The sequence below is a fragment of the Colias eurytheme genome, chromosome 26 (genome assembly GCF_061535395.1).
Source record: "Colias eurytheme isolate Ceu_HAF_F1 chromosome 26, ilColEury1 Martin Lab GWU primary, whole genome shotgun sequence".
Classification (NCBI taxonomy): domain Eukaryota; kingdom Metazoa; phylum Arthropoda; class Insecta; order Lepidoptera; family Pieridae; genus Colias; species Colias eurytheme.
The window spans coordinates 541567-565311 of record NC_143005.1 but is presented as its reverse complement, the minus strand read 5'-3'; the positions used below and the strand labels follow the sequence as shown (position 1 = coordinate 565311).

Genomic DNA, 23745 nt, shown 5'->3' with positions numbered 1-23745 from the left:
TATGTAATAATGTAACCCACATAATAAAGTTTCCACTTACCCACACGTTTTTGTTCATTGGCATGATCGTTGTTATCTTCAGTTTATGATTATCTCTTGAATTTTCTCTAAATCGGGATAATAATATTATGGCCCTTTATAGTCACTTATCAGTTATCACTTATATGCTATAAAAGGACTAAGTATTGATCCTTCGCATAAGCAGGGAGTAGGGACACACCTGAGTGACCCACTAAACGGAAGCCACTTGGATGACGGGAAACGATGCGTTTTTTCGAGTGTAGTATCCTCAACCTACCTACATTTTATTTCTTTTACGTTTTTGTTTTATTATATTGAATGGGTGAGCGAAGTTTACACAACTAAGGGCCGATTTTTCAATGCTTGGATAAAAGTTAAAACTTATTCGTCGAATAATGTATAAAACTACCATTTTAAAAACGTATTCTAATTGCCCGTATTTGAAAGTTTACGTGACATTTTAATATCATCGTGTATACCTAAAACTATTCCTAAGCGTACCTATTCATATTTTAGACGGATAAGTTTTATCCAAGCATTGAAAAATCGGACCTAAGATAATTGTTTGTTTATTGGAGATAGTGTTTTTTATTATTTCTACACGATATAACTCAAAAACTACCTATTTGACTTTATTCAACTAGCTTTGAAAAATATTATTTAAAATTCGTCAAATAGTTTTTGAGCTTCATTGACCATTTTTGACTGGCTAGGTAGGTATACCGTATATTTTTAAGTTCCCACAGATCAATCGGAACTCGGAAGTCGGGTCAAGCGGTTGGTTAATATATAAACTTAAGGTTCTATATAACTCGTTAGTAAGAAGTCGTTTGGAACACAATGCTGCAATATGGGCTCCTCATGAAGACAAATATAATTTAATGTTAGAGCGGGTCCAAAATAAATTCATGAGACATTTATATTTAAAACTGTATGGTGTATATCCTTTTTATCCGTTGATGTACCCTACCTTATTTGTATTGGGTATGGTGGGGTACAATCAATTAAGTGTACGGCGTGACTTTTCGCTTGCCGTTTATATTATAAGTCTTCTTCGTGGTAGGGAACAGAACTCAAGACTACTTGAATGTGTGAGTTTCTGCGTCCCCACCAGATTCGCGTGGAAACGGCACCGTTCACCACTGTTGCTAGTGCCCACAGCACGAACCAACCTTCTTGCGAAAGCACCAATGGTACGGGCCATCCGCATAATAAATGAAGCGCACGAAAGAGCGGACTTATTTCATTGTCCTATGAGTGAATTCGCAAGGGTAATATTGCAGTTAATCTGTTATTGTTAGTAAGTTCTTTAAATTTTTCTATGTCTATGTTAAGTTATGTATGTAATTTTAATTTAGTATTTAAGTTAGATAAGTTTCTTTTGTAAAATAAAATTGTATCTGTGTCGCATTGGGCATTGTCCTGTAATGGCATGTGATGTTTTTTAAATAAAATAAATAAATAAATAAATAAATAAATAAATAAATATAAAATAAAATATAACATATAAGTTATACTTTAAAGTTTAAACTTTAAAGTTTAAAGTATAGGTAGGTACTTAACATGTGAATTTGTTAAATTTTAACTGCCTATTAAGGCAGTTAAAATTTAACAAATTAATTAACTGTATTAACAGTTATCATGGATTTTATAAAATTATTTAACCTCAATATGTAAGTTACTATAAAAAATGTAGGTACTTGTTTAAACAATTAAAAATACTTGAAATAAGAATATATGAATATTAATAATCTAACTTTTGGAAACAGTTTTTTATTTTATCACGGACAAACAAAGGATATTAAATATAAAAATTTTTTTCCCACATCATATTATTATGTCTAACGTCTCTTTGTTGTACGTATAAATAATAAAAAGGAAAAAATCTATTAAAATTTCTTTGTAAAACGTAGGTATACCTACGGTCTATCAATTTTCTAATAAGTGCTAGGTAGGTACACGTTTTCGAAACGATAAATATGGTGGATTTATTATTTCCAAGTTCCAGAACTCAACTACAGAATTTAAAAATTAAAAATGTCTCAAGTCCAAAATCTCATTTTCTGTGAATAGGGAACAGCGATTCCCAATTCCCACCCGCGCGTTTTTCGGACTGACGGCTGTTGCCTCATAGACCGGACTCTCAGTGGAGTTTCGTTTGCAAAAATCGCGGACCTAAATCTGACTTCTGATATATATTGTATAGATCCCAGACATCTTATAGACAGATGTTGCCAACCAGTTTTGTGGTCCCCCTGCCCGCACCCCGGTAATTAAATATGGCATACAAAGAAAAAAATAAAAATTTCCAAAACATGCCGTGTGGGGTATCAAATGAAAGAGCTTATTGAGTAGATCACGAATATATAGCATACTATATACATTTCTTACACTTTCTCTAAAATTTTTTAGAAAGTTTACGAAAATGGTCCATTTTTGAGTTAACTTTAAACCACTATAGATTGAAAACTCATGAATATATTTTTTAAATTATTATTTTAAATAATTAACAATAGTCCATTGTTTACGATTCAATATTTCGTACAGTGAAATAGTTGCATGGGGGAGTGGGGGGAGCATTCAAAGATGGCGAGTATATTTTCAAGTTCATATAGTATATAGTTATTTTCATCAAATCCACCACATAGCTCACTTATATTATATTACGAACTATTGAATCATAAACAATGGACTGTTGTTAATTATTTAAAATAATAATTTAAAAAAAATATTCATGAGTTTTCAATCTATAGTGGTTTAAAGTTAACTCAAAAATGGACCATTTTCGTAAATTTTCTAAAAAATCTTAGAGAAAGTGTAAGAAATGTATATAGTATGCTATATATTCTTGATCTACTCAATAAGCTCTTTCATTTGATACCCCACACGGCATGTTTTGGAAATTTTTATTTTTTTCTTTGTATGCCATATTTAATTACCGGGGTGCGGGCAGGGGGACCACAAAACTGGTTGGCAACATCTGTCTATAGGATGTCTGGGATCTATACAATATATATCAGAAGTCAGATTTAGGTCCGCGATTTTTGCAAACGAACATCTCCTTGGAGCCTGCTCTATCATGCCAGTTGTAACTCGTTGTAGTCGTTACTCGTTACTTTATAATTTTCATTCATCATTTAACCGCCGAGCGGGACGCACGTACCACAGCGCCGCAATTTTCGAATTAAAACGATCGTAAAATAACACGCGAATTTTAAAATAATTAATTAGTGAGTGAGAGTGGAGCTCGAGCACTGTTGTGGAACAGCAGTTATGTGTGCATTAGTTGTATGCTGATTTCATTATTTTGGTAAGTTTTCTATTGTTTATAGTTAAGTGCAGTGATCTTGTTTTAATAACGGCTAGATTACTTTTACGATTATTTTTTATGTAGGTATATATTTCTGGTGACTGTGATAACTGATAACCCTTTCAAAAGGTTACTTTTTACTTTATCGGGTAGTGCTATAGAGAAAAAGTTTTGTTAATTATGATAATATAATACATATTATAATAATGTACATAACTACTTAGTATTTATTTAATATTTATGTGACAATGTTATACTTACCTAATTTACAGATCCATCTTCTATCTAATTGATAATTGGTAGGTATATTAGGTAGGTATGTTATTATTTATATTGCATACCTTTGACAAAAAATATGTAGACATGTACTTAAAAAAAAACAATCAAATCTTAGGTATTAGGTTGTTTAGTTACTAGGTACTATTTTAGGTACCTACTTAGACAATCTGGCGATAGTTATAGCAGTTTTGTTATACAGATACATATTATGCAATATTGCAAAAATGCAATTTGTGTTAACGTGGACTTCTTCAGCTTCTTAAATTATTATTATCTACCTTAACTAGGTAGGTAATTACCCGAAATAGTTAAATAATAATAGTAGAATATTTTTTAACACTAACACCTTTCTGCGAAATACCTACCTACCTATTGTAATACTGTGTTATTATTAAATAGCGACTGTTAGAAATGTAAAATGTGTATCCTATAGGTAGGCATGTATATTGTATTGTATTTCACTTATAAATCATCATTGAGTTAGAAGTTTTCATGAGTTTCGACTATAATCGCATATACCTAAATGAGCGTAATCTATCACAGAGCGAGATCATAATTCATTACAGATAAAATCATCCAGTACATGTAACTCCAATGATAGTTTATCTACATTTAAGAGGGCGTATAAAGCCAGATAATTCTACGATTAAGCCCCGCACATTACGCGCCATGCCGCGCGCCCTCACAATACCCTCATACACCCGGCTCATCCAACGTACGTAAAGTTCATCGCACGCTAAATTATACACAATATTCTTCGCTCGTTCAACGCGTATTTTCGGTAGTTAGTAGGTATGTTGTCTAAAATAATTGTATAAAACAGTGAAGTTGAAATCATCACAAATTATGTAATATGTCTTTTTATTATTATTTGTTTATAATTATTAATGATAATCTATACATATTATAAAACAATAAAAAAAGTAAAAACTGTCTGTATGTAATATATAAAAAAAAAACAATATTAGGGAAACAGTATAGAGCACGAATCCGTAAAAAAAGTCTGTCGAAATAGCGAGTATAGATACTATTTTTAAATAAACATACGCAGTCGACGACACACATTCCTCCAGAACTTTATTTTGATTAATTTGGTTATAGTCCATTGAATGAGTCCCTCCAAGGGGGGTCTAGAGTGCGTGAGTTAGTAACGTAAGATGTTTCTTCGGAAACATGTCAAGAGTCCCTAGGTAATAAACATACTAAAACCCCGGGCCACTAGGAGGAGCCCCGGAGTGGGGGGAGGGGGGAAATGGGTCCATTTTTTTCATTTTTCGCTTAAATCTCAAAAACGGTACATGTTAGAGAAAAACTTTCAAGGAAAAATTGAAAGGCCATAAAATTATCTACAAGTTGTACCTGAATCATTTTTTCCTATATCCTACCGTTTCTGAGTTATACGCAGTAAAACATGATTTTGGCTCAAACAATTTCAACATCAATCGATCAAAAAATATTTCTTTCTTCCAAAAAACTCAAATGTGCAACTTGTGACCAGTACTGATAGATTGCTCTTAATTAGGTCTATAATTGGTAAAATAAACACATTCCTCCATGGAAGCCTTTAGGAGGAATCGATTGTCAAAATATTATATTAGGGCAGTTTGAGTTACTGAACTTGATCTTTTTATTTTTTTCTTCCAAAAAACTCAAAAGTGCAACTTGTGACCGGTACAGATAGATTGCTCATAATTAGGTCTATCATTGCTAAAAATACCAGATTCCACCACGGAGGCGTTTACGGGGAATTGAATTTTATTAGGGTAGTTAGTTAAAAAGTTCATGTATCGTAACTACCCTAATAAAATTCAATACCTCCTAAAGGCCTCCATGGTGGAATCTGGTATTTTTATCAATGATAGACCCAATTATGAGCAATCTATCTGTACCGGTCACAAGTTGCATTTATGAGTTTTTTGGAAGAAAAAAATAAAAAGATCAAGTTCAGTAACTCAAACTACCATAATATAATATTTTGACAATCGATTCCTCCTAAAGGCTTCCATGGAGGAATGTGTTTATTTTACCAATTATAGACCTAATTAAGAGCAATCTATCAGTACCGGTCACAAGTAGCACTTTTGAGTTTTTTGGAAGAAAGAAATATTTTTTGATCGATTGATGTGGAAATTGTTTGAGCCAAAATCATGTTTTACTGCGTATATCTCAGAAACGGTAGGAAAAAGGAAAAAATGATTCAGGTACAACTTGTAGATAATTTTATGGCCTTTCAATTTTTCCTTGAAAGTTTTTCTCTAACATGTACCGTTTTTGAGATTTAAGCGAAAAATGAAAAAATGGACCCATTTTCCCCCTCCCCCCACTCCGGGGCTCCTCCTAGTGGCCCGGGGTTTTAGTATGTTTATTACCTAGGGACTCTTGACATGTTTCCGAAGAAACATCTTACGTTACTAACTCACGCACTCTAGAACTTTTTATTCAATGGACTATTAGATTGTACGACATTTTTCGACTCAGCAATTATTCTAAAAATAAAAATAAAAATTATCCTTTATAAAATATTACAAAGTTCTTCGAAATTTACGTATTATTTTATCGAGAGCTGGTAACTTTAGCAGGTACCTTTCTGGAGTATTTTTTTCTGCGTGGCAATAGTCAGTAGACACAGGTTGAGAGTGAGGGTCCACATTTTCCAAATTTAAAATTGTTCTGTGAAATTAGTAAATTACTTTCAAACAGGGTCAATTTGATTGATTGCATTTGCAAGGCGACCGTAGGAATTAGGTACCTACCTATAACTAAGTATAAAAAGTGTCTTTGTAAATTGTAGGTACCCACTATGAATGTAGGTATCTATAAATATCGTCGCATGAATACTCAACTCGCGGAAACGAATTTACAGAATTTACACAAATAATAATATCCAAACTCGCCTGGATAAACTTTCTCAAATGAATCTATAGTTTAGGTGGTCTGTTGCGGTTCTGCATCAGGTGTTTCAGTTTTCAAAATAAATTATTATTTTATATTTCCCGGATAATATAATAGTACCTACACAACAAAATAACTTTCATTCAAATCCGTCCAGTAGTTCCGGAGATTAGCGTGTACAAACAAACAGACAAACACAGACAGTTTTTTTTTATTTACGGGATAAAACTCATCCTATGACCTTTCTCAGGTCTCAAGCTATATCTGCACCAAAATTAGAGCCCAGACATACCTACATACAGACACACATACAAAAATTCTAAAAACTATATTTATGTATAGATATGTACTACATATTACTATGTAATACAGATTATGAATATATTATATATATACATATACATATGTATATTATAAAAAAATACCTATTCAATGTAAGTACAATTTTGACTTTCGTACGAATTTGTTATACCTATGTATAGATGTTATGTATGATTATCTGATACAGATTGTAAATATAATATATATGTATAAACCGGTTGTGAATACACAACCGGTTTACATATTATTGATATTATTATTTACTGGAGCGAACATAGGATCTGCCTATAGTAATAATAATAATATAAATCTTTCTTGACTTGATTGATTGCACCGCGACTGTAAGAATTAGGTACCACTATGAATTTTATTTACCTATCTATAGTTGCTGCTGCTATCGCGTCAATACTCAGCTCGCGGAAATTATTTTACAGAAACTAAACTTTCTCAAATAGGTAAATCAAGACTTATCTTTTTATATTATAATTATTATTTATTAATATTATAACAATACTATTATATTATACATTATATACATTATTACCTTCGACATTTAGTTATCTTTTCAATTTGAATCTTCTTTAGTTCTCGTTTCTTAAGTCTTTTCATTTTGTTGTTTACCATTTTCAACAAATCAATATTCGGCGTAATTATAAAACACGGCGCAGCAATTTTAGCGTGGTCTACTCGTCTCAACGGAGCGATAGCGTCTGATGTATGAAATAGAATTATGTTTTTAGCTCCCGGAACGTGCGATGGAAGATGATTTCTTGCGTAATTAAAAATATAGTAAGCGCCAAAAGTGTTTTATCGTGATTAAACCAAAACTAAAAGTAATTACACAAAATGCTCTGACAAATATATTGCAAATGTTTTAATATAATTGTTTATGAAAAAAAAATCATAATAAGTATTACCATGTCCAGTAAAAAACGTAAAAGTGTGAAATTTAGAGGTAACTTCGTGAATTTTTTCTATCGAGTCAATTTCAATATTTTATGTTTTTGATCTGACAATATAATCGAAAATATCATCAAGTTTTACATATATTTTATTTTTTATATTTGGTCTTGAATATTACACGTATCAACTAAAAGTTGATTGGTGATTTGACTTTATACGCGCCCTTAAAAGAAACCCGTCTAACCGTACATGTATAGTGTTTGTAAATACATGAATAACACGTACAAAAATAATATAGGCAGGTAACTAACATCTAAAAATATTCCTAAGCGTACCTATTAATATTTTTAAAACCATTACATTATACCTAACTAGGCATGTACTTTTTATTTAATAATATTAACAACGCTAAAATGTCTTCCCAATTAACTGTACCAATATAAGAACACAATTTTTGCATACCTGTCACCCTAAAAAGGTACCCTTGATAAGATAACATTCTGGAAATACCGAGCGTGAAACAAAAGGTTTTTGAGTATTTAAAATGAATAGTAATAATCTTCTTCCAGTTAATAACGGAGTAAATTAACAAATAGGTAATAACAGTGAGCAGGTAGACAGGTTTAGAATAAATAGAGTGTTTCAAAACAAGTCCATTTCACACCCCCTAAATGTTGTTTCCTGTATGAGACGCAAATACTCAAGCCCGCCAACACTTACTGATTGTTGTATAATACGATATTAAATAATACAATCTTTTTGAAACAATTTGTCCATGTTTGCTAGCTAAGGCGATTGCGAATTGAGAATATTATAAAATACGTACAGAAAGTACGTCGTACCGCGTACGTTTAACGTACGTCTCATAAAATATGTACACGTCGCGTCGTGTGGGTTTAAAAATCATTTAAAAGTTCTCAAAAGACAAAAACAAGGCATAAGTATCTATTAACTATTAAGTGAAGGACTTTTTAGTAATTATACATTTGTATACCCTAAGAAATTTTCAATGGCGGAGTTATGAAAATTACATAGGTAAGCCTAAGTGCTGCAAAACACGAGACGTTGCTCTTCGCAAGCTCAGCGCCGAAACAATGGCCCTTTGACAAGAAAGGCCTTTTGGATCCGCTGTCTTGGCTTTTGTATAGCACTATACACTACAGGCTTTTAATGATGCGAAGCTAAATAATTAAAACTTCGCTAATAATGGAGGAGGTCTTGGGTACTTAACAGTTTGAGCAAACGAAATAAATTATGGAAATCCCCGGGAATAAAACTAACCTACGTGAAAATACTTAGTACCTATGTAATATTTAATACAATCCGAAAATAAAAGAAAATTAATTATGAAGAAAAAAAAAATCAAAAAAAGAATAAACATTTCGTTTATTTTTTTCCCGGTCCAACTAATATTTAAAATTCGAATGTTGGCGAAGACATAGCGAAGACGTGGATAAGGTGGATAAGGGTGGATTGTATTGAATCACGCGGTTCGCCAGAAAGGCTCGTATTATTCGTAGGATCGGCATGATATTTTTCATAGATACAGCTTTTAGTCTGAAGATGATGAGCAATAAATCCTTTACTCAGATTGATGTGTGTGTGTAAAAAATAGAGCATCACTAGATTATGAGAAAATTATGGAAATAAACTGTTAAACGGTTACACATGGTGTATTCCCGGTCAACGTAACATTCAAGACTTAAAAAGCATAATCTACATTTACAGAATGGCAATGCGTAAACGTTCACTCTGTAATAAAAAATACCACATATAATATCGTAGTACGATTTCATCAAAGATAACGAGGAATAAATTACATAATTCGTACGCATAAGGTCACCCGCTACAAAGGTTAAACGATTGTCGATAAAATTGATTAATTAAATAATGTAAAACAAAAGCGGCGTAATTATTGCATACAGAACCAGTCCCGCTTTTTGCGTTCTCGTACGGCGAATGCCATCTCCTTATTGGCCTGGCCGCCTGGTAACTCGGCGAGCAAAAACTTGGCCAAATTAATAACCTCCTCAGTACTTATTACGCGTTGGTCCTTCGAACCCGGAAATATGGATGTAAAAGTTACTTTACTGGTAACAAACATAGGTACTTTATATCTAGACAATGTATTGTTCGAAAATATTGTTTGGTTGTATTTTAGGTTTGCAAATAAACTTAACATTACTTAATATTTTGTTGTTTCTCTAGTTAGGTCATTCATATAAATGGCAAAGACAAGCGATACCGATTGCACTACAAATAAAATTACATATTAATTTAAAAATCATCTTGTTTTGGGTAGTCAACATTCAACAATCAATAATATTAAATCTTACGTATTCATATGTATACCATGTACATGATCTCAAATCATATTAATATTAGTGAGATGATTAATTTGATGACAGCACAACTAATCTTAGGCCGTGTAGGCGTCTAATACACTTTTTATCTCAAACTTGCTCAAACTACATAACTTAGAGCACGTAATTTGTAAGTTACGTGAAGGAATTGTAATTAGAAGTCAATTTATGTAATTAAGAGTATTAAATCTAGTTTTATCCTAGATATCACTCCACCTACGCCATATTATTACGATACGTTTTTATGTAATTTGTCTATGATTTGATTGATTTTATTGTAATGAACTTTCACTGAGTCCTGTAAATACATTAAAGAAATTATAAACAGGTATTTTTTAAGGTATTTTTTAAATCATACATCTAAATTACAATATTGTTTTGCTCTTCAATTACCTTATCAGCAAAATTTGTGAAACATCATCATGTTTGCGACGATTTGATCACAAATTTTGCGACGATTTGATGACGAATTTGATACTGACTTGGAATTTAATTCAAAGAAACAGCTTGTCCATATAACTTAGTATGTACAATAATTGCCCATAAAACTTATATTTTATGTATTACTTCATCATCATGGTCATGAATGATTTATAATCAATTGCCGAAGCATAAATTCTATTCAAAAGTTGATTGATTGAATTAGTCAGTTGATTTAGATTCAGAATTCGATGTCATTTTGCGAGTGGTTGTAACCTATATTTTCTAGAGCTTTAGTCATGTGATAATGTTGTATCGATGTATACAGAAAAGGAGAGGCTTTAAGAGAACAACTAGCTGTGCCCCGTGGTTTTATCCGCATTATTCCATTATCTAACACTAAAAAAATTCAAATCGGAATCAGTAGATTCTGACATTAGCCCGTTCAAGGAAAAAAAAATTATATATACTTTTATGATGTTTATATATGTATTATGTAAGTATAGATACATAGGTCTATTTTCAAAATATTAGCAATTTGCGCAGAAAAATTTTTCCTACAATTTAGAACTTGGATTCAACTTCATAAGGACCGTGAGGGTGTATTATGTATCGCAATGAAAAGCAACCCTCTATATTTTCACGATGAATAACCGAGGACTGAGGACTGGAGTATATGAGGTACCTAATCTTTCGTTAATACTTTGTGTGGTTTTCTGCTCAGCATTTTTATTGAAAAAGATATGGATACTTACATACCTACCTAGGTACCTATTTTAAGAAATAGCATTTACTTTATTTCACATTTAAGGTACTTAACGATAAAATAAGAAAGATACATATTTCAAATCGGCGAATACTCGAATGTCACCCATTAAATAATTTATTTAATTACACTATCATGTAATGTATGGCATCATGTGATCTACAAGGTCTGAAAATTGCAAATTAATAACTAAGTTTTAATCGTTGATGTGTTTCGGAAGTGGTCGGTTACCATAATTGCGGTCTTCTCACATGGCCTTGTGCGTGGGAACTGTTATAATATAATATATGCCATTCATCATAACATCATTTGAATTGAAAATTATCTGTGGTAATCATGGTAATCTGTTTACACATTCATTAACGACTTTGTGATTGAATCGATATTTGAACTTCGATTAATTCGTTATTAATTAGGTATGCGACATTAGTTTTAGTTTGGTATTATTGAATTAATGAGACAATAAACATAATTATAAATTGTCATAGACATAGCATTTATTTAGAAACAAAATCCTATTTTTCACACTGTTCTTAAAATTAAGAAATAGCTATCATTATAATAAATAATCAATAGGAAATATTTTATTCAAATTAAGTCAACACAATATGCTTGTATATTTACGTAAGCCCACCCCGAATTCTCGAGTTTGAAGTGGTGGACAAGTTCATGAATATAAATATACCAATTTGTATTTATAAACGAACACAGACGTTCCCCGTTTGGAATAAAAGTCACATTCAATTTATGCATCTCGCGGCGTGTACAGGAAATCATTATTAATCTGTGGTCCTGGCGGTAACAGCTGTCATTAAATTTTTTTTTGGCGGGTAATTTTCATTGGCGTATAGGTACGGTAGAATAGTCTGTACTTAAATAATGAAAAAAAAAAGTAATTCCTTCGAAATAAATGTGAAATTTGGATAATGAAGATGAATTAAATAATAGTAAATAGTATCTTACAAGTATATCTTACACTACCTGTTAATATAAGACATACATATTATATAACATTTAAAGAAATTGATGAAATGGTGACTAATTTATAGACCAATTTAAATAGTATTGAAAATGCGTAAAATAACACGACGAAGAATGTAACGAAAACAAACCATAAGCCAACTGAAAGTAAACATGCTTATAAAAGTCGGTGTTTCATATAAAATTGACACAGATGTTCCTTTTGCGTCGAAATTATTATTATATCACCACAGTTAACGCGAATAATCGTAAATTAAACGGTTATTGTGAATTTTAAGAGTTTTAAAGGACAAAACTGCAGCCTTACATGGTCTACAGAAAATAGTATCATAAAACATGCACCTTGAACTTTATCGCTATAAAATATTTAATTTACAGATCAATTACGTGTTTTTTGTTCGCTTTAAATGACTTTATCGTAATGTTATCGGCGTGTTTGATCGCCGCACGCCGGTCTAGGTTACCTTGTTTATTGCAGATTTTGATTTTTTGGAATTTTATCCCGATTATAGCCTGATCAGTGATCTCTGGTGATCTGGAAATACAAATGCTGTTGTACCTAGAACAGGTTTTTATAAAACTCAAACGGTTAGTATTCCGTGCTATGAACAAGCTAAATTTCGCCGTTTTATAAACTTTAGTTATTGAAGCTTTAAATTAGCTTAGATTATCAAGGTACGACTCAATACAATCCTGGAATCTAATCCTTGATTTTTATGTGAGATATTTCTGGCAGTCCGTTTGTCATAGCTGTGGCAGTTGCCATTATGACCTTTACCGTGAGATTGTGATCTCGTCGCTATTTCAAATTGAAAGTATGTATATAAAGCAGAGTAAACATATTACCTGTAGAACATACCTATTTGTTATTCGCTTTTGGAATCGATGTACAAAGAAGCAAAAATAATAATCTGTTCGTCTTTATTTCTGATTAAAATCAATGATCGAAATATCGGGCAAGGAATCTCATTTTTTTTTAAGAAAAACAAAACAAAATATATCTGTATCCTGAATATTAAAACTATGTAGTCGTAATTAGGCTCTGAACTTAACAATCAACTAAGGGCTAATTTTTCAATCCTTGAAGTTAAAACTTATTCGTCGAATAACGTATAAAACTATCATTTCAAAATGTATTCTTAATGCCCGCAATTGACTGTTTAAAGGTGACATTTTAATATTATCGTGTAATACTTTATTGGACGGATAAGTTTAAACTTATTGGTTAAAACCAGGGATTGAAAAATCGGCCCTAAGTGAAATAAATAGTAGGTAAAGAAACAGCCCGCTTCTACCATTTAAAATTATTGATATGTTTTATTTTTATTATCTCTTCCGCATATCATTAGGATTTGAAACGTATTGCAAATAACAAAATGTCTAAAAATAAACATTACCATGATTGGCATAACACTGCATTAAACGCACTGTAAATCTATACTAATCTAATATAAAATATTATAAATCTGAAGAGTTTGTTTGTTTGTTCGAACGCGCTAATCTCAGGAACTACTGGTCCGATTTGAAAAATTGTTTTGGTCTTAGATAGCCCATTTATCAAGGAAGGCTTATAGGCTATATATCGTTTCGCTAATACCAACAAGAGCGGAACACAGCGGGTAAAACCGCGGAGCACAGCTAGTACTAAATATAAACGCACACATTATTCCTGCCGGCAATTATTGTTATAATCAACAGCGGGCCGATCGTACTCGTAAAGTAAATAAATAGCCGACCACCATGCATATCCTAAGTGCATATCCCATAAATAGAAACATAAAGCTCAGCTTACACTCTCGCTGAGGCATTTCACGGTGTTATGATGAGTTAAGACACGGATTAAATATAACTATTGCAAATCTATTTTCGTAATGCCTGATGGTTGCAGTTGGAGGGTGTGTGTAATTGGAATTTAATATCGGTATGAGGAATAAGTACATTACAAATTGATGATGAAGTTTGAGATGTTGAAACTTATTTTTTTAAGCGTACAAGCATGTGTTTATCTCTTCAAGGTATAAATGATTAAACTTGTCCAATCTATCACTATAAAATATGAGAAAGTCTGCCTGTCTTTCTGATTGTGCGTTTGCACTTAAATTTAACGCTTGAATCATGAATGACAACGTATCTTGATGATTATAACAGTAATAAAAGTGGGGGTTAAAAACTTACTCAAGAATATGAAGCCAGCTTAACATCGGATATTGGGAGGGACGATCACCCATAAAAGTACACTATTTACTTTGAATTACTGTTATCCTAGATGACTTTATCAATCATGAGCCTGACTTTATTGCTGCACTCTCACGGTCGGCTGCAGACCTTTCAAAGTTATTGCTTGGCTATGTAACATATAAAAAAACTTACTTACTCTTTATTGAATATATTTTTAAGCTTTTTTAACCGCCTCTTATAATAATTTAAACCATCGCCCATAAGTAATATTGTTAAAATTACAAGTACTAAACTATTTTATGCTTGTTAAAATTTAAGAAGAATTCGGCCATTCTAGTGTGAATACAAATATTGTTTTTGGAAATTGTAATATTTAAAACATTGCATAAACTACTATCAATTCTCAAACTCAACAGTTTGTGGAATTGATTGTCGTTAGTTTTTATTTCATTGTTAGAATGCGCACCATCTGATGCCATAACTAATTACTATCTATTAGTAACCTTTGCGAAAGCTAAGACAATATTTCCATCATATAGAACAATTTATATCTTCTTATATATAAAAATGAATCGCAAAATGTGTTGGTAGACGCATAACTCGAGAACGGCTGAACCGATTTCAATAATTCTTTTTTTATTATATTCCTTGAAGTACGAGGATGGTTCTTATGTAGAGAAAACGTAAACATGTACCACGGGCGAAGCCGGGGCGGACCGCTAGTAGCTTAATATATACATGTTTAAATAATATGTAGTATTTAGTGTAATGAAATGGCTCCTTCCTAGTCTAGGTTTCCATATAACTATTATCTTGGAGAACACACCGCTTCTCAGAAGATGTGTCTTCCTGGACCGTGTGGCCACTTATGTGCAGTTAACATAACTTTCAAACTATCGGGAATTATAAAAATAAGCATATGTGTATTTTACTACAAGAGTAAATCTTACCAAATTGTTACCATTTTCGTATGCGTTTCGTTCACCGGAATATTATAATATTTTTTTGTGCTTTAGTGTGTTTAAGTACAACTATGTATATTATATTCTGCAACTGTACATACTGTAAATACAAACTGACTGAATAACGCTTCTAGAAGAAGTCTAATTGCATAAATAAATGTTTGAGTTTGAAGTATTAAAAATTTCTTAATTTGTATAGGTAATTGATACATAGTCGTGTTAAATCCAATCCGAGATTTATTAGTTACTTAGGGCTTAGGCATTCGGTAGTCGGTATGTGCTCGGGTGATATAAAAACATGTATAAAATATAAACTTTAAAGCCTTGTAAAATAAAATTTAAGAACTAAGTAAACTTAGCTTAGATTACTTGTGCTAAAGTAAGTCATTACTCGTCTTAAACTGCGTCGCTCGTTAAGACAAATCATGCCTTGATATTTTTACTGGTAGTTTCTAAAAAATCTTGTTATTTTAAGATTAATTTTTCCAGTGTCTGTAGCTATATACAAAGAAAAAGTTTTTATTCTAAATTATTTTATAATATCTATTTTTATTTAATATCAATTTGAAATGATTATTGAAATAAGAGACGAAAGAGTGTAACATATTTCAGCATGTCGTAATTAATCGCATATAATTAGTTTTGTGAATATAATATTTGAATATATAAATTGATTATATAATAATGTTTGAATATAATGTTTGCTACGAAGCTTTATTTATTACGAATATTGAGTCACAAAAAATTCTCGTAGGTAAATTTCCTCAAATACCTGAGAGCGTTTCTCCCAAAGATTATCCTTCGCATACAAAACTCAACCTTCTTAATACCAAAAGTATTCATAAACGTCTTCGTAAAAAGGAATAAAAGTCGGATAAAAATGATCTAGGATGTTAGTGGTCTTATTTGAACACTTGATACCGGCTTGGAGTTATCGTATAAGAGCCTGTATCCGACTATACGAATAAATACTCTTGTCTTGGAGATAATTTTGAATCCGTAATGGGTTATTGTCTTTCTTTATCTCTATGATGGTTATTGGTTACTATGGAATTGTTTTTGTTATCTTATTTTGTTTTAATATTTAGTTGAAGTTCACTTCAATAAATGTCATTCGTATAATCGTATTATTCAGATGTTTTATTGTGTTTTGGTTATCTGTGTAAATAATGTTATAGAAATTATGATTCAAATAACATTTTGAAAGCACTTAGCGTGTATTTACGACATATAATTGTCGGAGAATTTAAATAACTCTCCATAATTAATTATAATTAGGTAGATATGTGAAATAATATTAAATAATGACTCAGTGCGCACACCTTGCGCGGTCGATGGTAGTACCGAGACTATATCATCGAGCTACTGACTCAAGGAATATAAACCATAGCATGGCCCGTAAGCCCATGCGTTTCATATCAATTCAATATCGACATTATGTTGTACACAATAGAGTACATTATAACAGGAAGGTATAGCCACATAACAACTACTCTGTTATGATTCTCTCACACGGCCATTCTGACAACGAGCGCGTTCTCGCGCGAACAATTCGACAAGTAATTTTGCAAATTACTTACTGCGTTGTTATTTCATTTGTTGTATTCAAACTCTTTTCCCTTCACGGTTTGTAACTTTTCACACCGACTCACAATAATTATTACTCATCATCGTCATCATCGGCGATATCAACAACTGCTACTGTCGCCTAAAGGCGAAGCTTTGAATGTATTGTGTGTGTTTATTATATTGTAAGTGTAGAGCTCTGAACAAATACTGGAACTACATGCAGCGCGGAGCCTGACATGTACTGTAGTCACATGAAGCGCAATGCTTCGCACAAAATCTGGAACTACATACAGCGCGGAGCCTCATATGTACTGTGACTACAAGGAGCTTAAAGCTACCCACAACAACTGGAACTACATGCAGCGCGGAGCCTGCCATGTACTGTGATCACAAGGAGCGCAATGCTACCCATAACATCTGGAACTACATGCAGCGCGGAGCCTGCCATGTACTGTGATCACAAGGAGCGCAATGCTACCCATAACATTTGGAACTACATGCAGCGCGGAGCTTGCCATGTATTGGTGTGTGTGTGTGTATTATATTGTAAGTGTAGAGCTCTGAACAAATACTGGAACTACATGCAGCGCGGAGCCTGACATGTACTGTAGTCACATGAAGCGCAATGCTTCGCACAAAATCTGGAACTACATACAGCGCGAAGCCTCATATGTACTGTGACTACAAGGAGCTTAAAGCTACCCACAACAACTGGAACTACACGAAGCGCGCAGCTTCCAATGTACTGTGATCACAAGGAGCGCAATGCTACCCATAACATCTGGAACTACATGCAGCGCGGAGCCTGCCATGTACTGTGATCACAAGGAGCGCAAGCGCTACCCACAACTACACGAAGCGCGGAGCTTCCAATGTACAATATGACATACACGCCTTGCTATGTCAAACACAGAGCTATTATTGAGCTATTAAAGTGTGGTGTGCATGTGTGTTATGAAACTTTTGTGTAATACTTAGATTAACTTTACGGAACTATGTAACAACCGAGGAAATAAATAGGTAAAAATAATAAATAAAACAAAAATAAAAGTATAGGAGTATGTATTTATTTATTAATAATACTTTATTGTACAAAACAATGTAAGGAAATCTAGTACAAACTTATAAGGTAAAAATATTTTACGCAATATGCAGCCTTATTGCTCACACACAGCAATCTCTGCCAGGCAACCTGGAAGTTACTGGAAGTAAGGAGTAACTTGTGGACTACATTTTTTTTTCATTCATTGGCTCACTTTCCAACTGCGGCTTCCAGTTTGAGACTCGATTCGATACCTCTCGTTATCGCAAATTTTAGATTATTTTGCATGGACTGGAGAACTTCTCTCCTAACTCAGTAATAAACATCGTATAGCACGCCATCAATTCGTCATCCAATGACACTATTTACAGGAATACACAAAACCACCTTGCACCTATAACTTGATGTATACTAGGTATAAAACAACACTTTACAATTGGGGCAGAGTAACAAATAATAATTAATTTACGAAGACTGAACCAGGTTCTAAAGTCGCACCGACTTCCATATCATTTACCACTACCGACGATATCACATTGTCATAGTCTACCTTCCAACGATTCAATAATCATAAATGACCGTCAAAACAAGTAAAATAATATTGATGTTACAATCGGCTTTTCTGTCTTACTAACACAATATCATCAACATTAATCCATCAGTCCTCGGAATCACAGACACAATAGAAAATCTATTGTGTCGCGCCCCGATCGGGCCTTACGGTGGTCAATGGGTTAAATAGAATGTTTTTTTTTTCAATACGAGCCTTGTACACGTACAATCGCTCGTCCATCCTGACTTTGCGTTATTTCTAATTTCAAACAATTTAACTACTAAAGTGTAGACACTCGTACTAAAACATTATTACGCGGAGGACTTGCAGCCTATAGACAATTGCAATGGGCTGTGGCCTGTGCTGTGCATTTCTTTCATACAATACAATTCAAAGTAAGTTGAATTTCGCCAATAATTGTAGAATACCATACGTTCATGATTTTCAGCGATAATGAAACAATGAACAGCATAAACCTTTAAAATAACCCGTTAGCGCAACTCATACCGCTTGTAATTTTGTAAAACTCAAAAGAACACTGTCAACACAAGTCTATGAGTTCGCTACTTGCAAATGACATAGCTTGATCGGCTACTATTCCTTTCAGCGCCTTAAATAACACGACAAAAACAAAGCGCTTAACATGCTCTTTTTTTTTTTCGAAGACACATTTTTAACAGGAGCTAGGTGACAATATTTACCAGTAAATCCGTCAACAATTACCAATGCGATTCCATAAACTCGTAAGTGCCATTCGTATCGATTGTAAGGTATGAAGTGGTTTTGATACATTTTCTATCGGATGTTAAGTCGACTCTCTAGCTCTGGAGGGCCTTTTATTAACTTTGCGATGTAAAAATGTTCAATGTATGTTCTAACAAACTTACTACACTAAATCTTTGCAGGTTTTTCCAAACTTAAATGTTTCAAATAATCATGAAATGATTGTATCAATAAATGAATGGTATCACTTCATTTGCACCTAACAAAACAAGAAGTTTATATAGCAGGCATTTTTTTTATCGTATGTGACAACCTTAAACTTAAATCAATAATGTCATTTCATCGCACATGTCGCGAATCTTTACTATTTTTGCCCGAATTGAACATTATGTGGAGACAACTAGTTTCTACTAATAAAATCTACATGCGGTATTCTTGCACCCTTGCGTAGGTACCGACATCGAAATCAAAAGCTTGTATGTAAGCCCATCATCTATGAACACGAGGCGAAAATCTTTTTCTTACGACATGATGCTTTGAGACTATTTTAGTCTGTTAATATTTTAAAATGTTAACGCTTAATTGATTATGCTTGAGGTCTTCTTAAACCTTTTAACTCTATTCAATAACTATGATAACAACTTTCTGTGTCAGTGATTCTTTGATTATAATATTCGATTTTTAAGTTGATCATTACTTTCTTGTAGGAAAACTGAACCATAATAATCTATTGAACAGGAATCTGTGTGTACTTCAACAACGATGAACAAACGTCATTATATTTTGTTTTTACTTTAATTTCTCCGCGGGTGGGTGTCCGTATGCGAAGTGCACCAATCCTACTTTACGTCTTTTTTATTTATTTCATACAAAGGGGCTAAGACTTAAGAAAAGCTAGGAGTAATCTCTCTACAATACCTCACGAATAAATATCTCTTATCTATCTGACGAAGCTACCGTTCGATGTTATGAAACCTTGCGGTGAATACCTATTCAATGTTGCAACAGCAACTTGCATTTATTCCAATTAAATGAAAACTCTGAGCAAGTGAGACTTTCAATACTCTTCTTAAACAAAAGAATGTAACCTCTTATGATTTTGAAAACTCGAACATCGTTGAATATAAAAAGTAGCTATGAAGTCACATAATTTATCTAGTCCTTGGTTAAGAACAAGGGCATTACAAAGCCTTATAAACGTTGAAAGAACTATAGATTGTGCTAGTGTTGTATTCACAAGTCTTATTTCCATTTCACAAAATTCGTGCTTTACTTTCAATAATGGATCTCACACGATGAACATAATTAAAATCATTCGAATCTGCGTCTATAAATTCAAAATTATTGTCCGCAAAAACAAATATTTTTTTTATTTTAAATTCACGAATAATTTGAGTCCCATTGTTATCCATAATCAAACTACGTCCGGCTCTAGTAAAAACATCTCAACCTGTTACTTCATCCCAGGAAGTACTCGAGAGTCTACAAAAACCAAAGCTCATAATATTTACATCATTTACAGTTATGGGTAATGTGAACGGGCGAATGAATAGGTTGATACATGCCAATTCTTGTTACGCGAGTGTATACAAACTCTAGAGGCCTGGTCATGTTATCCGCGGCTATCCTTTTACAAAGGAAAAAAAAAACAATCGGACCCGCTGTCAATAAGGCACTTGAACTTAACGCTGGCAACATCTGTGACTGTAAGCAGGGTATCGTGCTGTAAACACACAGGGTATTGTTTCTTAAAGAGCGTGCCGCCCGTTGACTAGAAAACAAACCTCTTCTATGTGACCAAATTTATGACTATAAGTGCGTTGTTGTACTATTTCTTAAATATTCAACGGACCTTTGTTATTCTTATTGATTAAACTAACTGATTTTGTTTCATAGGCGAGATTTACCGTCACGTTTGTAATGACATGTGAACACACAGTTATAGCAAACAATTTGCAACATGCGACGCTTTAATTGATTTGTGCCAAAATGTCTATCAAGACCCACAAAATCAATCGGCGTGTATCATAATAAATCAGATCATACCTGGTCATCTGCAATACCTTCTACCACGAATTTACTATATTCGCTAGTTCCAGCCCCTTCGCAGCCGGTCGGTTAGCACCGACTTTGTAGTGGAACACTCGATGTATGTTGAAACTCGATCACTTTTTAACCATACCATATCTCAAAAAGGTATTTTCGTTACACCATTATGCTGCCGTAAACTCGCTATCATTCGGGTCGTACATCGGTATGTAAACATCATTATAGTTTACCTTCCTTAATTATGCGTTAGACCCGGAAACAAAATGTTTCGTTTCGGGAAAGTGTATCTGCCATTTCTTTTAACAGGGATGCGCACGACATGATGATTGCGAAACCCACACACAACATTGTCGTTGTCGTGCTAACATTCTCATGATTTATTGGTGGAAACTGTGGTTCTTCTCGAACCTCATTACACTAGCTATATCTTCTTGAATCTCACTAACACTATCACTCGTTTCACTCACTTGCAGATTTGCACCGTTTAACAAAGTCTTATTCGTATTGGAATCGGGGGTAATAAGTGCCGATCCCACCGCTGCTGTCGGAGAATTTAAATAACTCTCCATAATTAATTATAATTAGGTAGATATGTGAAATAATATTAAATAATGACTCAGTGCGCACACCTTGCGCGGTCGATGGTAGTACCGAGACTATATCATCGAGCTACTGACTCAAGGAATATAAACCATAGCATGGCCCGTAAGCCCATGCGTTTCATATCAATTCAATATCGACATTATGTTGTACACAATAGAGTACATTATAACAGGAAGGTATAGCCACATAACAACTACTCTGTTATGATTCTCTCACATAATAATAAGAGTTTAATAATAGTTGTTAGTGTTGTTATAGTTTCAATTATAATTTATCTTTAAGGTTTCAAATCTGATTTAAAAATAACATCAACCTATGTCTTCTGTAAACTAGGTCTTTCCATGATTATATTTCTCAAGAAATAAATCATTCACTCACATACAGTCGATCGCATATCCAAGAGCATTTGTTTTTTAGTACGCAAGTTTTATGGTCGCCGAGCGGTAATAACTCGGGAATAATAAATCATTTACGTTGTTTATAAAATATGCTAGGAAATAGCTAGTTTCATGTTGCCCTAATTGAAAAATGTATATAACAATTTATGCTAAGCTTTATTTAAATGCAAATAACAAGGATGAAGATAAGCGGGTATATGCGTGTATGAGAGAAGTTGATTTGTGCTTGTCAGAGGAATAACTTATGGTATAAACGTGATATTGTTATTTTGCATAAAACATTAATGACTTCACTTTTGTTTCAGGTATGTTTAAAACTTTATTTCAAAGACAAGAACAGATAGTTTGAGACATCATCCATGTAAGGAAAACTCGACCAAAACATAAAAATAATAAGTATTATTTTTAACTAATCAGGAAAACGACCATACTTTGCAAATATTCAAAAAGTATAACAATGTTTTTATTATTGCTTACTCGAATAAATATTATATGTGCCAAGTATTTTGATGCTATTTGGCAGTTTTTGCGATTTGAGTATCACGTGCGAGTTTTAGACTGGTTTTAATCCGGAAGACTATCAATATTGCGATTCGTTTTATTCGTATCTGTACTGTATAATTCTGTTCTATATAATAGTCTCCTCAAATAAATTTAATTGAAGTGTCGACTAGGAGATTTTTTAATTAAATCTTCTGAAGGATCTAATATATAGATAATATGTTTCCTGTAATACAACAATATTCATATCCTTTGTTTATTACAACTATTCAAAGTTCAATAGTGGGAAGTATTATTACAACAGGACTTAGTACAAGTAATCTATTTAGTACCTAGGCCATTGAATAATGAATATAGAGAAAATACGGCAACTTTAATTTTAGGAAATAATAAATGTTGCCTGTTTATAGTTCTCATAGTCACGGTTTATAATATAAGACTATTAAAAATAATAATTAAGTAACACACCGAGTAAAAAACCGCGACGCAATTTATATCTGCAGACTGCAACCAATAAAAAAAACCTCACGCATACTTGGTTAGGACTATTTAAAATATTACATACAATGATTATTGTCAATTATAACGTGTCGCTGAATTAACACGAACACGAAATATTGATTAGTTACACTAAAATATGCAACCGTTGCATCTGCCTTGCCTTGACCCGCGCAACGCATTCCTAACCGCCTGCTTGTTTTTGATTTTTGGTTTATGGTAATTTCTAGTAGGTACATATATCCAAATTCTGTAGTGTTTATTAAAGAGGAACGTATGTTTATCCCAAAACTGAAGGCGTAAGAGCTCACCGTATCAAATGGATAACATGTGTTTTTTTCGTCCCTCGATTTAAACTTTTTACGCGTACCTACCATAGGAATTAGCTCTCACACGAACATTGCTAATTTTGG

General features: G+C 33.0%; 1 protein-coding gene across 1 annotated transcript in view; it reads left to right on the top strand.

The window, feature by feature from the left end:
• Nucleotides 1–3151: 3151 nt before the first annotated feature.
• LOC149896983 (uncharacterized) overlaps nucleotides 3152–23745 on the top strand; it is an 87431-nt gene continuing 66837 nt past the window's right edge. Inside the window, exon 1 of the mRNA XM_090116638.1 lies at nucleotides 3152–3331. The gene's annotated coding sequence lies outside the window, so the exon portion shown is untranslated. The remainder of the gene's footprint in view (nucleotides 3332–23745) is intronic.